The 16,591-nt window shown below is 35.4% G+C and overlaps 1 long non-coding RNA gene across 1 annotated transcript; it reads left to right on the forward strand.

Moving 5' to 3' along the window:
* The first annotated feature begins 13,852 nt into the window (after positions 1–13,852).
* On the forward strand, positions 13,853–15,623 carry LOC138310248 (uncharacterized). Its single transcript, XR_011206382.1, has 4 exons — positions 13,853–13,979; positions 14,505–14,566; positions 14,864–15,031; positions 15,396–15,623. It is a non-coding gene; the product is annotated as an uncharacterized lncRNA (long non-coding RNA).
* Positions 15,624–16,591: the final 968 nt, after the last annotated feature.

Consider the following 16,591-nt stretch of genomic DNA (forward strand, 5'->3'; position numbering starts at 1 on the left):
CCTACTGCTACATCAGAGTTTTCTCGAGCTGAAAGGGTCACATCTGACATCATGCCTACATCAGAGTTTTCTCGAGCTGACAAGTTTACATCCGACATGCCTACATCAAAGTTTTCACGAGCTGAAAGGTTTACATCTGACATACCTACATCAGAGTTTTCTAGAGCTGAAAGGTTTACATCTGACATCATGCCTACATCAGAGTTTTCTCGAGCTGACAAGTTTACATCCGACATGCCTACATCAAAGTTTTCACGAGCTGAAAGGTTTACATCTGACATACCTACATCAGAGTTTTCTAGAGCTGAAAGGTTTACATCTGACATGCCTACATCAAAGTGTTCTGGAGCTGAAGGGTTCACATCTGACATCATGCCTACATTGGAGTTTTCTCGAGCTGACAAGTTTACATCTGACATGCCTACATCAAAGTTTTCACGAGCTGACATGTTAACATCTGAAATGCCGACCTCAGAGTTTTCTCGAGCTGACAAGTTTACATTTGACATGCCTACTGCTACATCAGAGTTTTCTCGAGCTGAAAGGTTTACATCTGACATGCCTACATCAAAGTTTTCTCGAGCTGAAGGGTTCACATCTGACATCATGCCTACATCAGAGTTTTCTCGAGCTGACAAGTTTACATCTGACATGCCTATATCAGAGTTTTCTAGAGCTGAAAGGTTTACATCTGACATGCCTACATCAAAGCTTTCACGAGCTGAAAGGTTTACATCCCACATGCCTACATCAGAGTTTTCTCGAGCTGAAAGGTTTACATCTGACATGCCTACATCAGAGTTTTCTCGAGCTGAAAGGTTTACATCTGACATGCCTACATCAGAGTTTTCTCGAGCTGAAAGGTTTACATCTGACATCATGCCTACATCAGAGTTTTCTCGAGCTGACAAGTTTACATCTGACATGCCTACATCAGAGTTTTCTCGAGCTGAAAGGTTTACATCTGACATCATGCCTACATCAGAGTTTTCTCGAGCTGACAAGTTTACATCTGACATGCCTACATCAGAGGTTTTTTGAACTGGCAAATGTACATCTGAGTGATCCTTAGCAGAAGCTTGATCGATATTGGATTTGTCATATTCTTCATCATTGATTTGCCAGTCTCTGTTTATTTGAACTCCCTCTGCTCTAAAAAGCTCACTATTTGAAAGTAGCCACTCCACTGCATCTATGCATTTTTTTGGTCGAATAGGCTCATACATAACTGAATGCTTAAAACTCTTTTTCCTTTTAAGCTTCACCTGAATTGTTTCGGATTGATTCAATGTTCTTGGCAAACTTGTCATTGTTGTATTAACATCAGTTGGCACATTGACAATATTGCCTTTCAAGCTTCTCTGACCACCTCTAGGCTTTTCAAGAACCTGCATAAATGGTATTCTTGGACTAATCAACCTTTCTTCCATTTGCGTCAATTCTAACTCTTGTGGTTTAACAGGAAAACCCATACCATTCTGCAATGAACAAGATGGCATTTTGTTTTCTCTTAAATTTTGTATGCAGGTTGTACAGCACCATTCCAATCCGTTCACACTGAAGATCCCTTGTAGACATCTTTTGCCCATTGTTGTCTGTTTGTCTTTATCAGAAACTCTGACAACACCATTGCGAAAGCAAGTTTGGGTACAACATGTGCATACAAAAGCAGGACCTTCAGCTACAGCCTTCTTAAAATCTGTAATTACATTGTTTGCTTCCCTATCTAAAGAAACATCCTTTGGAGCACAATGATTTTTGGTTATATTGTTTGAAGTTTCTGGAAGATATGAACCAATCCCATCTTTGTTTTTACAGATTTTTTGGGGGCAGTCCAAATGAGATTCTGAAGTATTTCTTCTCTTTTGTGGCTTGCATTTGTTTGGTTTCTTTGTGCAATCAAAAAAGTCAATGTCTGCAAGTTGAAATAAAGGTTGTTTGCATATTTTGTTCAACTTGCTGTCATGGCCATTAACACCGTTAGAGTTTGTCGCAGAATCAAAGTTGATAGTGACCCAAAATATACTGCTTTGAAACCGGGAATGATGCTCATGCATAGCAATACCATTTATTTCATATTGCACCTGATCAAGAGAAGTAGCAGATAATGACAAACATAATGCACGCAAAAAGCTGCAAAGTTTTGCAAAAGTAGATAAAATGGAAAGAACACCATGACCATCTGGGTTTGCAAGAGATGTAGGTCCTCTAGAATAAGAATCAAAAACATAATAAATACCACGGGAATGGTGAATCACAATAGCACATGACTTAAATACCATAAGAATGTGTTGACAATGTGCAAATGTTATGTTTAAGCCATTTTCAAGAGAATAACCTAAATTAGATCTCTAACCAACATTCATACAACCAACAAAATTCTTTTTGTGTTTACAGATAAACCGTGTTTTCCCAATTTGAACCCCTTTAGGTAAATCGGTAAAGAGAAGAAGTTCTTAAGAGTCATCCAGTTTAGATTGGATAATTTTGTAAATTCTATCACCTTCGTACAAGACTTTGTCCAAATCAGAAGGAACACAGTTAGCAACATTTTTCAGTTGTGTGTAGGAAATAAAAACCAAGCAATTTGCCATGCATTGTTTTCCTCTTGAAATATCAGAAAAAGCTAAGTCATTCTGACATAATGAAGCTTTAATAACACTGTTTGGTACAGTATCAAATGATAGCGATTGCATTTTTGTGCAATTCTATCTAATATTTCAGATACACATCTCAAATATTTGTTTTCTAAAAATGTTGTCTCCAAAGCTACAAATGCAATGTAAATTAAGATTGCCAGGCATTCATGATGGTTTTCCTCTTGAAACAGCTAGGTCACTCTGACATATGAAACTTTAAGAACACTGCGTGGTATACTGTCAAATGAATGAAATTCCATTTTTGTGCAATTTTGATTTAATATTTCAGCTACACAAGTCAGTTTAAATAAACACAAATTAAATAAATGTTTTCTTTAAAATTTTGCCTGCAAAGCTACAAATGCAATATATTAAGAATTTCCATTAGACTTGCCCAAGGTACTAGGTCACTCTGATATAATGAAGCTTTAGTAACACTGAGTGATACACTGTCAAATGAATGAAATTCCATTTTATTGCAATTTTGATTCAATATTTCAGCTACACAGATTGAGTAAGCACAAATTAAATAAATGTTTTCATTAAATTTTGTCTTCAAAGTTACAAATGTAATGTTCTAAGAATGTCCATTAGACTAACCAATGTTGTGTTAATTTCATAATCTGAATAAATATGAGAAGTTGATGCCAAAAGAAAGATATGTAAAGCATTAATAGCATTGTTGTAATTGCAGATGTCAATTTAGTACTACTGAAAGATATTTCAATCAAAAAACAGTTATACACAATCTTTCTAAGCAAGATTTATTGCAATTAAAACAGTTCATTTTGTGAGAGAATAGATTCCCTTAATGGTTTATTTGATACCCTGTTAACAGTTTCACAATTTCACACTAAAACAGAACATAATTGTGATGTAAAATGTCAAATGAAAATAGTGTATCCTAATCTTAATGTATTTGTGAATATTGCATCAAATGTGCATGTGACAACTAGTTGTATTCTCAACTTAGCATTCAGTACTTGGATTCCAAAAATTTTATTGATATCTCAAGTCACCATGATGGCACACAATATGAAAGGCAACTTTTTTTCATAAAATGTTTTTAAACCATGTTCTCACAAGCTAGAAATAAAATGTTATTGAGACAAATGTTAAAATCACCATATCATATGCATCGACATGACACTTCAACGAAATCATGTGCAAACAAATCACAAATCTAGGATGTCATCAAATGTCTCTAGAATTCTTCTCATGAACTAAATTCTTGGCCTATACTTTGTAAGATGTAAAAAAGTAGAATATTCAACGTTTACATTTAATGTTTTCTCAATCGTGAAAATTCAAACACATTTTCTAATAATTTCATATTTGTATACAAATCTCATATATTATTCACGTTTTCATATATAGAAATCTAAAACATTTTTTAAATTGTTAAAAATCTCAGGCATATTGTTAAAGCATGAAAATCTCAGGCGTATTTTTCTAGCGTAAAGGAATAAATTCTCAAGCATTAAAATCTCAGGTATTAAGAGTAATATTTGTTCTCAAAAATGTTTAAAATCTCAGGCATATTGCTTTCAAATCACAAATGTCAAAAGAATTGTTCTCAAACATAGAAATCTCAGGCATTATGAGAAATACTTGTTCTCAGCATATATATGTAAATCTCAAGCGCGAATTTAACAATGGCAAGCAATATAAAATAAAATCTGAATTATCTGACAGAAACATAGAACAACATATGTAGCCTAAAATTGCTTTATTTATTTCTAATGCGCATGCGTAGCGTCATCCAGGATTAACTTTCTAGTAAGATGTGACAAAATTAAACCCTAGCTAATTTTTAACAACAAATAATTCGTCTTTGAATAAATGATTGTGGACTTTTAGTGGAACTCTGTATAATTATCAAAAATAAAAAAAATCTTCAAAAATTAGGTATTATCTAGTAATAGTCACAATGAACGGAGACCTAGGCCTAGCGCCAAGCACGCTGTAGTAGCTAGGTAGTGTTCCCAATGCGCATGCGTAGCGTCACCCAGGGTGGCAAAAAATTGAGATTTTTAACTGCGACAAAATGATAAAAAACAATATAATTTGTGTCTCTGAATTTACGACTATAACGTGTGAAGCAACAGTTCAATCCTGAATCTTTTCATCAAGCGACAACTTCCAAAAAAGTATTAGGTAGCCTGTAATTCATAGCCTATAAATAGGGATACCGGCCTCCTTCATCTAGCGCAGTAGCGGCACACAAGCCTGCCAAGTAATTTAAATATTGAAAATAGCCTACCCAAGACCAATGGCTCTTTAGAAGCTAACTAGCCCGCGTCTTAAAATAGGGAGAAAATATTTCGACTTCTTTATCGATGACAATAATAAAATTCCAGAAAAAAGGAAAAAATAGCGACCAGGAAATTGCTGGAATCTATGAATTTTTACATCGTTACTTGACCCAAGAAAGGGTGAAGGACGATTTCCACAAATGATGACTCACGATGACTCATAAACACAAATATTTAACAGATATGCGTCAGAAAGAGATGATTACAATGAAAGTTAACTATCTTTATGCAAGCAAATCATTCTTACCTTGATTTCTATGTTGATTGATGTTGTTTCTAATTTCTCGCGTGTCGAAATCCTGTCTTTTCCAATATGGCGGGTGGCAGGAATGAAATGGCGCGAACAGACCGTAGATTATTACGCATTATTTACAAAATGTTTTAAGCATACGAATCCTAGTTTTTTCGTACCATTTGATCATGTTGCAACTATATTGGAATTGCACCACCTAAAGTGATCGGTAGTATTGTCGATAATTATATTCGTGTTTGCTTTTATAAGGGATCTATTTCTCGTGTAGTGAGTCGGCGAAGTTTGTAACAGTTGTCTCCCTTTGTACGGACTGTGTTCTTGCTAACTTGTTCGAATATTATAGGCCTAGCAATATTCGATTAAATAACCGTAATTGAAAAGGCGTTTATTTTCAGCTGGATTATTTTACTTGTAAACAAGTTTAGATCTATATGCAATTAATATTAGATTCGCGGTTTGTACGTTACAAGAGCCTGCCCTAGGTTAATAAGGCTAACATTAACAGCGTTGCAGCGTACTTACTGTAGGTACCGATATGAGTCACACATTATTTGAGAATAATTGATACATTATTGTAACATTGAAAATAAGTCTGAAGTAATTAAAATGTCAATGAAACATGTGATAAATGAGGAGAACCACTGACAATTATTGACTTCTGTACAATACACAACATACGTTGCAATACACAGTGTAAAGTTATCTCCCGTAGTTCCGGAAACTGTCGATAGGATTACCAAGGTATAGTGTTCCGGTGAATATTGAAAACCACAGCGATTGTATTATGGCAGGTGTATACACACCTCCATAAAAATTCATCCCCCGTGTTAGACAAATGAAGTTCAATTTCGTGATCATGATCTTCCAGTAGGAAACATGCCCAATTACAGTCTGGACTTTTCATGAATCCTCTTATCCAACTTAATTTTAAAGACTCAAGAAAATACTCTAAATGAAGCATTTCCAAACCACCATACTCTCTGTTCTGAATAATTTGTTTAATAAATATCTTTTGGACCAGTTATTAAGAAAGGCTTCAATCTCATCAATTGTTGGAAGATAATCGAGTTTCATCATATCCTCGAGATTTCGGCTGAATACAATTCCAAGTACTTTTACTGGACCATTTGTCCAATTAAATTTCATATCGCTACAAATCCTATCGCCTGATCCTCTCTTACCTTTGTTTGTTTGTTTGATTAGTTTAACGTCCTATTAACAGCTAGAGTCATGTAAGGACGGCCTCCCATGTATGCAGTGTGTAGCGTGTGTGAAGTGCGTGGTGCGTGTTTTGGGAGGCTGCAGTATGTTCGTGTTGTGTCTCTTCTTGTATAGTGGAACTGTTGCCCATTTATATAGTGCTATATCACTGAAGCATGCCGCCGAAGACACAAAGCAACACACCCCACCCGGTCACATTATACTGACAACGGGCGAACCAGTCGTCCAGCTCCCTGTTTGCTGAGCGCTAAGCAGGAGTAGAAACTACAATTTTATAGACTTTGGTCTCTTACCACCAATCCACATCACATTTGACTTTTAAATATTTGGCTTCAATCCAGATTTGGCATCACCATTTAATAATAATGTTGTATCATCTGCAAAACTGACTTATTTTTAATTCCTTTCTATTTATCTTGATACCTACAACTTCAGGGCAATTTCCTTAATTGCTAGCACTTCCGCACAGAGTAAAAATGTAGGGGGAAACTGGATCACCCTGTCTACACCTTCTTCCTATTTGGAAAAATTCTGAGAAATACCATTCTGTATTACACAAAGCTTAGAATCAGCATAATAACAGGTCCAAAGTTGAAAAATTTCAAAGTTTTGTAAATAAATATCCGAAATAAAGAATCGAACGCCTTTTCAAAATCTATAAATAGAGCCAATCCTGGTATATTGATTTTTCTGTATAACTCATAACATCGTATAACAATCTGGTATTTTCTCCTATAAATCTGTTTTTCCATAAACCTAATTTGGTTTTCATGTACGAGATGGTCAAGAGTATTTTTAATTCTGTTAGCAATACATCAAGAGAGTATTTTATACCAAGTATTAAGCCGTGATATGGGCCTCCAGTTTCGTAAAAATTCCCTTGGTTTGTTAACCTTTGTAAGAAGAGTCACAACACCTTGTCTCTGGGTCCAGGGCAAAGACTGACATTGAAAAAGCATACATTACGAAACAATACACAAATTTTCCTAGATCCTTCCAAAAACCTCTGTAGGAAAACCATCGGGCCCAGGACTTTTGTCATTACTCATTTTTTTAGTGATTGAAGTATTTCGTCTATTGAAATGCCATATTCCGATTCCTTTTTCATTTTCTCGTTTAGTTTTGGTATTTCATCATTATTCAATAAACTTTTCAAATCTATAACTTCTAAACCATCATCTCTGTTCCCTGTAAAGTTCAGATTAGAAGTTTTTTTTTTTATTTCCTGAAGCAGTTTCTTCTTATCAGTTATCTCTACATTAGAGCAATCCTTTAGTTTTAAAATAGTTTTATTAACATAATGTAATGTCTCTTTTCCAAGTTAGTAAAATATTTGCGAGGTTTTTCTCCATCCTCTATCCACTTAACTTTTGATAGAATTATCAATCCCTTCATATAATCTTGTCTATATATTGCCTGCTCAGCTTTTTTTCCTGAAGCATTTCTGAAAAGATTTCTGATTCTGGATTTTCTTCAGTAAGTAATTGAAGGAAATGAATGTGCTCTTCTAGATAAGCTTGGTTTTTCATTTTATTTCGTTTCACCTCAGCAGAGTATTTTATAGTATTCCTCTGATTTCCAACAAGAGTACCTCTAACAGAAGAATTGTAAAGTGGATATCAAGAAATTCCATTTCAATAAGTTTATCCCTTTCATAGGAAATGCAGCATATTGACATAACTCTTTTAATAATTTCACAAACTTTTTCTTTGTATTTCAAATCTCTAAGAAGGTTTGTATTGAATTTCCAGGAGCCTTTGTCTCTTTCAAATTTTGTAAATCTTAGTTTTGATTCAATCATTGAATGATCAGTTTCTATAGCCCGAACTAATATCTGAATATTTTCATATAAATTGGCAACGCAGACCAGGACACCTCTGACCTTTGACATCCCCTACGAGACCACTGTTACGCACACCAACTCGAAGAGCGTCCCCATAAAGACCACCGGCAATGAGAAAAACTGGTTTACAGGTAAAATATTAATATCTGAATCAGAATGAAATTATTTGTATATCCAGATAATATATACAAAAAAGCTGACCTAATAGACATCGAAAATATACGTTTTTAAAAATCGCCCTGACCTCGAAAAAATACGCATTAAAAAACGCCCTGACCTCGAAAATATACGCATTTCAAAACGTCCTGACCTCGAAAATATACGCAACAAAACCCCATTATAAAGCTATTGTATAGTACCCAGGCGTGTACGTGCATTATTCTATGCGGTATTTATGTAAAACGTAATATTGTTATTCAGAGAGTAATTTCGTATTTTTTGTTTTGTTTACAGTGATGCTGGCCTGCATGGGTGACGGAACCAAGCTACAACCATATGTGATATATAAGCGGAAGACACTTCCCAAGGGCGACCCCCCCCCCCCTTCGGTATGACCATTCGTGTGCACGAGAAGGGATGGATGGCTGAGGCTTCAATGAAGGAGTGGCTTAGGATAGTATGGGGACGACGACAACAGAAAAAACAACGCAGCATACTAGTTCTGGGCAGCTTCAGGGTGCATCGAATGGAGTCAGTCAAGGAGATACTCAGAGAAGACAATACCGAACTCGCCATCATCCCTGGAGGAATGACTTCAATTCTACAGCCGTTGGACGTTGGCGTCAACAAGCCCATGAAGACAGCCCTGAGACTGAAATGGAACGCCTGGATGACTGGAGACGAGCACACGTACACCAAGACAGGACGCATGAGGAAACCCGAGCTAACAGACATTTGCCAATGGAAATCCGAAGCATGGAACGAACTGGACCCTGCCATCATCACCCGCTCGTTCCTGAAGTGTGCCATCACCAACGCCCTCGACGGATCTGAAGACGACGAACTATGGACAGACAACAACAGCAAACCCACCGATCAAGAGGACTCACAGGATACCCAGGACGTCTACTACAATGACCGCGACGACGAATTCGACCCTGACACATTTTTCTAAAGCGACGAGGAAGATTTCTACGGATTTGAACACCAGGACTAGAGACAGAATTCAGTGACATTTTCATTCGCGTGTGTTATATTTCGTGTGCTGATTTCAAAGACATTCCTATGGTCATACTACCTGTCGTTTTAGTGATCATTTTTCAGTGACTTTCGCGTATGCCTACTGTGGGGATTTAGTGACATTTTCAGTGATTTTCTCGCGTGTACATACTGATTTTTCATGTGTGATACATTCGTGTGATTATTTTGTGCAAATATTGTATTCGTTGGATGTATCTCTGGATCATGGATTCCGTAAAGGTTAGTTTTTTTGTCAATCTGATAAAAAAACACAGATCCTTATAAACCACTCCGTTCATTAGAGGATCTGACAATATCCCCATAAGGGGTCACGTCCAGATGACCTTTATACATAGCTGATAATAGGGATTATCCAACGTAGTGATAATAAGGATCTGTATTTTAATCAAGATTGGTTTTTTGTATATATATGTGATAGTAATAATAATAAATGTTTATTAACTGTATGTAAAAAGATAACATAATACTAATCCCTATTGAGATTCCTCCTCTAGACTGTTTTATATTCGGACGTTGGTTGATAGATGTCTCTCGTCGGAATCCCTACTCGAGCCTTCTAAACTTTATTCTGAAAAATCAAAGTCAGGTTGACCTACCTCTTGTAATGGTCTATTACAAAAATAATCCAACTGCTGTGGTTCCCATACTGGCACACATCGATAGTGGAGATATTTTTCTCTCCATAGAACGCACATATATTATTGAAGTGACACGCATTGAAAAACAAAGAACCATCCCATATTGTAAACAATGTTATGTTCCATCGCTACTTTGAGCAGCCATTTTGAAAGTCCCTCTCTGTCATGTGACCGCTATAGTCTGTTTCAATAAAATTCATTACCTGTATAACCTTATTCCATTTAGTGTAATAGGCATTATCTGAAACGCACTATAGTGGTCATGCAAGGGAGGGACTTTCAAAATGGCTGCTCAAAGTAGCGATCGAACAACTTGGCTACTCCTCGAGCATTACCTCTAAAATTAACCAACAGAATATCATATCCCCACTGTTGTCTTATAAAAAGACTGTTGCTATGATTGAAGTGAGTATCTTGTAAACAATATATAGAACTTTTTTTTTCTTGAGATAATTAAAAACATCTTTTCTTTTGTTGACATCAATCAGGCCCTGCCAGTTCATTGAGAGTATATTACTTGCCATAATTAAAATTTATTACTACATATCTTGTTTTTTTTCTGCCACCCCTCTTTCCTGAAACAATCTCAAAATAGTTTGACAGCGTAAAACGGTTTGGAATGATCTGTAGACACAGTTTACACTCGTACATCTACCGAACATAGATATAACATAAAATATTTTCACATATAACACAAAAAAGATAATCCTTCCTGCTAACATTGCTAAAACAGATATATGGCCCCCTGGTGCTGATACTTGTTTGTTTGTTTGATAAATTAACGTCCTATTAACAGCTATGGTCACGTAAGGACGGCCTCCCATGTATGCGGTGTGTTGCGTGTATGCTGTGCGAGGTGTGTGTTTTGGGAGACTGTGGTATATTCATGCTGTGTTGTCTTGTATAGTTGAACTGTTGCCCTTTTTATAGTGCTATATCACTAAAGCATGCCGCCGAAGACACCAAACAACAAACCCCACCCGGTCACATACTGTCTTGGGCTGATACAAGGAAATGTTCTTAATATACAGTATAAAAACATGTGACAATGAAAATTGAAAAAAAAAAATTGATGCGAACAGAGTATTCAAAAAGACATTTTAGTTTATAACTTCTAATAATTGCCTTCTGCTGTTACTCTATGCCTTATTTCTTAATGATCCCATATTGATGCTGACAATCTGTTGCCTTGCACCTATATTATATATAGAGCTATTTTGTATATTTGTTTATCATAGACAAAACACAATATACTGATCATGATCATTTAGGTATTATTTGAAACAAGAAACATGTATCATTAAACCATCTTCGACTTGTTAAATTATATAGATTGTGTAATTAAGTTGAAAATACTCAACAAACAAGATCCAAAACCTCAATGTAGATATAAAAACCCCCAAAAAAACCGAGATTCTCACAATGTCAAAATTCCAGCCAATATAACTTATATATGGGGTGATTTTCCTTTTCCCCTGTGATGTAGATAATCATCAAGATATTTTTTTTTTTTTTTATCTCATTAACACAATTATTTTCCCAAAAAATTGGGTAATATTATATGATTGTTGAATATATTCACATGTATCTTAAATTAGCCCTACTTATTAAAGCCTACTAGATATATATTAAGACAGAATCACCACATCAGATGTTTCCAATCGCGAGAATGCGGTCAAAACTGTATAGACGTTTTGCATTATGCAAACATATTTTAAAGTCGTAATAGTAAGAAGAACACAGGACACACACGTATAGATTTAATCTAAGTCAAGTCCCGTGCGGTTCCACAATCCCGTAGTATTTGATTTCTTAATTTCATGCCCAAAACGTCAGGGCAGTGTTTCAGAGCTTAAAAATATTGTTATGAGTGTATGCCTTTTTTTATACATACGGTAGCGACAGTTAGCCGTTTAACTATTATTGCCACTTTTTACAGCTGTGAAGTGGACTCCATAATAGGTTAGTTTTCCTTCTTTCAAAAACACATTTTTGACTATTACAAAGTTATTGTTTCACCTCTATTTTAATCGTGCAATATTACTAAACAGGACATCAGTGTAAGATATATGACATAATAAACCAAGAAACATTTGACATGTATCTTTTAAATATGCACATTCTATTGGCGGAGATTAATTGTAAACCATAAGAATATATGAAATGGGTGGCAGTTATGGTATTTATATTAATTCAAATGAATCTGATAATCTATGGCCATTTCCCAACAGATATTACACCATTCCTCTAGCTCCAAGGTTAAAGCAAATGTTGGAGGTATCGTCACTATCAGAACTCCTTGTAACAAGAGAAGGGTAGTATAAGCCCGTTTTTTGATGATATTCATTCCACACCTGCCTGGCACAAATCAGATGGATTCTGGTGAGAGCAACAGGACTGTGGGCAATCAGCTACTGTTTGGATGGCTTCAACCCTAACCATTATCAGGCCACTTCCAGAAACTGTTATATGCAAGGTGTCATAGACTCTTTTAAGAGTAGAAGAACTAATGACACGGTAATTATAATCATTTGTCATTATATATCAGCATGTCCAATTCCCATAGATAATCTGCAATTGCGGATAGGTATTTATTGTAGAACGCTCGTGTCCCATCACTGCAGACCTGGTTTACATCTATGCATTTGGGTGTATAATTCTATCGACTTATATTACGCTCTACTGAATTAAGAGTGATTAGTTTTTTCTTTATTGTTTAGTTTTAATCCGAAACACCATTCCCTTTCCAAAAATTGGCCCCTAAAAAAGAACTATAACTTCCCATCTTCCCGCGGTAATATAGGACCTTATGTTACGTGGGTATGTATTTCAAGCGTCCGAAATGTACCCTAGAATAAAATATACAATTTAAGACGCGATGAACCCCGTTTGGGTACCGAGTGGATAACCCTTCTGAAAAGTATGACGTCACGTTCCACCACTCGCTAGACACACGATCAACTCCCTTGAAAACGAATGTGATGTGTTTGTGAATCATTACTTGAACGTTATAATTATTCAGTGAAGAAGAAGTGAGATTACACTCACGAAATCATAATACATTTAATTTGGATACATTCCCACAAGCGATGTAACTGTAATATGCAAAGTCAGAATAATTCTTAATGTCAAAATGTTTGAGACTCAATATAAATAGTTATAGAATAATATTGGTTTAGTAACGATACTAGTAACGATGCATTAATCTTGTTTTTTGGAATGATGAGGTGTGTACATCACATTATTCTGTGTAAATGATTGGTCACTATATAAAGAGTATAAATTGAATTTTGGAATACCTTTACAACTCTGAAATAGTTTGCGTTATCTTTATATCAAAATGTACAGAATAGTTTTTTTTAGTCAATTTCAAAGGAAATACATACATTTTGTAGAAAGGTAGACAAGAAATTATTCGTCGGTTTTGCGAGAGACACTGGCCGTTATGGGAGCCATGAATGGTTCAGACTTGGTCTGGACCTTAGTCCAGGAACATGCCACAGTCGAACCAATTGCATGCAATAAAGGTATGCATTTCATGTTTTAAGGGAATAACTGAATAAGAGTGTGTTAAGATGCCCCGATGGATTACCATTAGCCCCTCCCCCTCCACATCTGTGTGGCGAGTTAGAAACCTATACGCGAGAAATGTAGAATGGAGTTGAAAAAAGTACAGGCGTCATTTGAGCATAAAACTTTTCAAATAAAATCATACTAAATAACTTTATACAGGTTGTAGCAGATCACGTTATCCGAATTATCAATGGAACAGATGATGGCCCAAAGCTGAGGACAGAGGAAAGACGTAGAGGACGATTTGTTGATTGCTGTCCTGATGGGATCTTCAAAGCTTATTCAAAACAGAACAAGGTAATTGCCCATCGAAACTGAATATGAAACTTGCTATATTTTATCTGTTTCACCACAGTTTCAACTTAAAACTTAAATATTTTCTTGGTTCATGTTTAAAGAAAATATTTGCAAATTGTTTATTAATCAAATATATCCAATAGTCACAAGCTTATAGCTGGATTTCCATGAGTATGAAAATAAAAAGATCCTCCTTGGTAATCCTTCTCTGTACAAACTTTCAAACTTCGATATACTATCTTCGTGCATATAGAGAGTGACTTGAATAGTGATCAAAAACCATATATCCTTCCTTAGTCAGCATGATTTTACATCAAATCTGTAGCGGAATCATTACCATACCATGCCGTGAAACCGATATTGGTCCCAGTCACTTTAACCAGCTTATTTAAGTCATAAACAGTTTTATATATTAATTAATAACCATATGTTGTATTCCTGCCGTAATTTTATTATATATCTCATAGCCATTACCTAGATGGTATCTTCCATGGATATGTTTTAAATGTTTTGTTATCTCCTCAGGCTGATACATCAACAGTCACCAATAATAATGATCCAGTTTCCTGTGAACTTCCATCTAAGAGGTATATAAAACTTTTGTTTTGTTTTTTATTTCAACAAACAGGCATTATTTCACTTAAGATTACTAGAAATATCTTGCATTTAAATAAACATTATTTACATATCATTTTATAGTTATATATTTAAGAAATTACATATTAATGATTTAAAATAAAGAAACCATTGGGGTTAAATTGCAAACGAGACGCATAAAATTTACTAATCAATTCAAAATGTTGACTGCATGTCTATATAAAGCTTAAATAGTTCTTTATAGGATATGAAACAGATTGAAGTATTTTTTTATTTTCACAATTTAGATCGCGTTCAGCAAAAGAGCCTCTCCCTCCCGCTCCTTTTTAATCAAACAAGAGAAGGAGAAGGCTGACACAAGACTTCGGGGAGTGAGAGTGCCCATAGACTTTGGGGACATGCCATCATCAATGTTTACCAAAACATGTGGCATGAAAAGCCATACATGTATGAAGGTAGGTATCTATCAAAAATGTGTGTTCGGTTCATATTTCAATGAAGCATGTTTTATGAATATGTTTACATTTTGATATATTAGTTCGACTTTCATTTAAATTACTCTTTGTATTCATATGAATAGATTTCAAGAGACATCGTTTCTGTGCAAATTATTTAGATAGACTGCACTTGCGGGATACCATTATATCATTATACATTATATAGTTTTAATGAAAGCAACAAAGTTTGAGTACGGTGATAAACTTTTGTATTTTAACATATGACCACCATTTATATTACTTGGTTTTATGTTAAACAGTTTGCATCTAATTGTTTGAATAAAGCAAATGATATAAGTAATATAGTAGTATTTTCTTTCAGATCTTCACGTAAGGAATCCTGAGGTATATCCTCCGTGACTGCCTTGAAGGTCAGCAGAGACGCACATTATTCCGCTTCCTCCGCTCACTGGAAGTGATCTACTCAAGGCAGTTGTCTGTGCTGGACCTGGACCAAATAGAATCAGAGTGGCACATATCACTAGCATTGATGAAAAGGGATTTCCCTTGTGCCATCCATATCCCAATTTTTTTTAACATATAAGAAACTGTTACATGAGAAATATATTGTTGGTGCTAATTGATAACAATTGATGACAATTTGAGGCTATTATGGTAATTTATTGTAAACAAAATTTAGTACTCTCAATGTTTATACCCATTTAAAAAGCATTACTATATAAATGAATACGTGATTGAAAATACTGAGTGATCGAGTAGTGTAGTGGTTAAGCCACTCATCGTTCATGCCACCTAGTCTAGGGTTTATCACTGGATTTCGCAAGGTATTCCAGTTTCCTACCACTCTAATAAGACTTCTGGTGCGCTAACATCCGGTGTAATCGAAAGAAGTTCGTTATAACACTTGTTCAAAATCAATATAAAAATAAATATACATATATTTAGTTTAGATTTTATACAAATCCTCATTTTATAATATTTGTTACTACAGGGTGCAGTCATGCATTTAATGCATCACCTCCCCCATTATTTGAAGAAATTTGGCCCAGTGTCCAACTTTTGGATGTACCCTTTTGAAAGGCTCAACTCGACCCTGAGCAAGGCAATTGGCAGCACCAGATATCCAGAACTTGCAGCCATAAAACACATGAAGGTAATTTGATTAAATCTTTGAACTGGTAAAAGGTACCTTCACATAAGTTCTATAAGTTAGCTTTAGTGTACATACCGATATATTACTGATTTTGTTCTAATATAATGCGCAACCTGGTCCACAAGTTTGAAACCCATCTGGGATAGCTATTCTTTAACCCGTAAACCTGGTATATCACTATAAATGGCCCTTGCTGTAAAATTGACATTAAACCAATCACACCAATTTATACATAATATGTTTGTTTATAATCTCATTTCAGATTCAATGGTTGTTGTATGTGCTGCAAGCTGTTGGCTATCTGCGTCAGGAGCAGAGAGCAGAAAGAAAAAGAGAAGATAAAACTGACCGGTGGAAGGACAACACTACGAAGGCGTGACCTCCAAGGAAGAACAGGATGTAGT

The sequence above is a fragment of the Argopecten irradians genome, chromosome 16, assembly GCF_041381155.1.
Source record: "Argopecten irradians isolate NY chromosome 16, Ai_NY, whole genome shotgun sequence".
Taxonomy (NCBI): domain Eukaryota; kingdom Metazoa; phylum Mollusca; class Bivalvia; order Pectinida; family Pectinidae; genus Argopecten; species Argopecten irradians.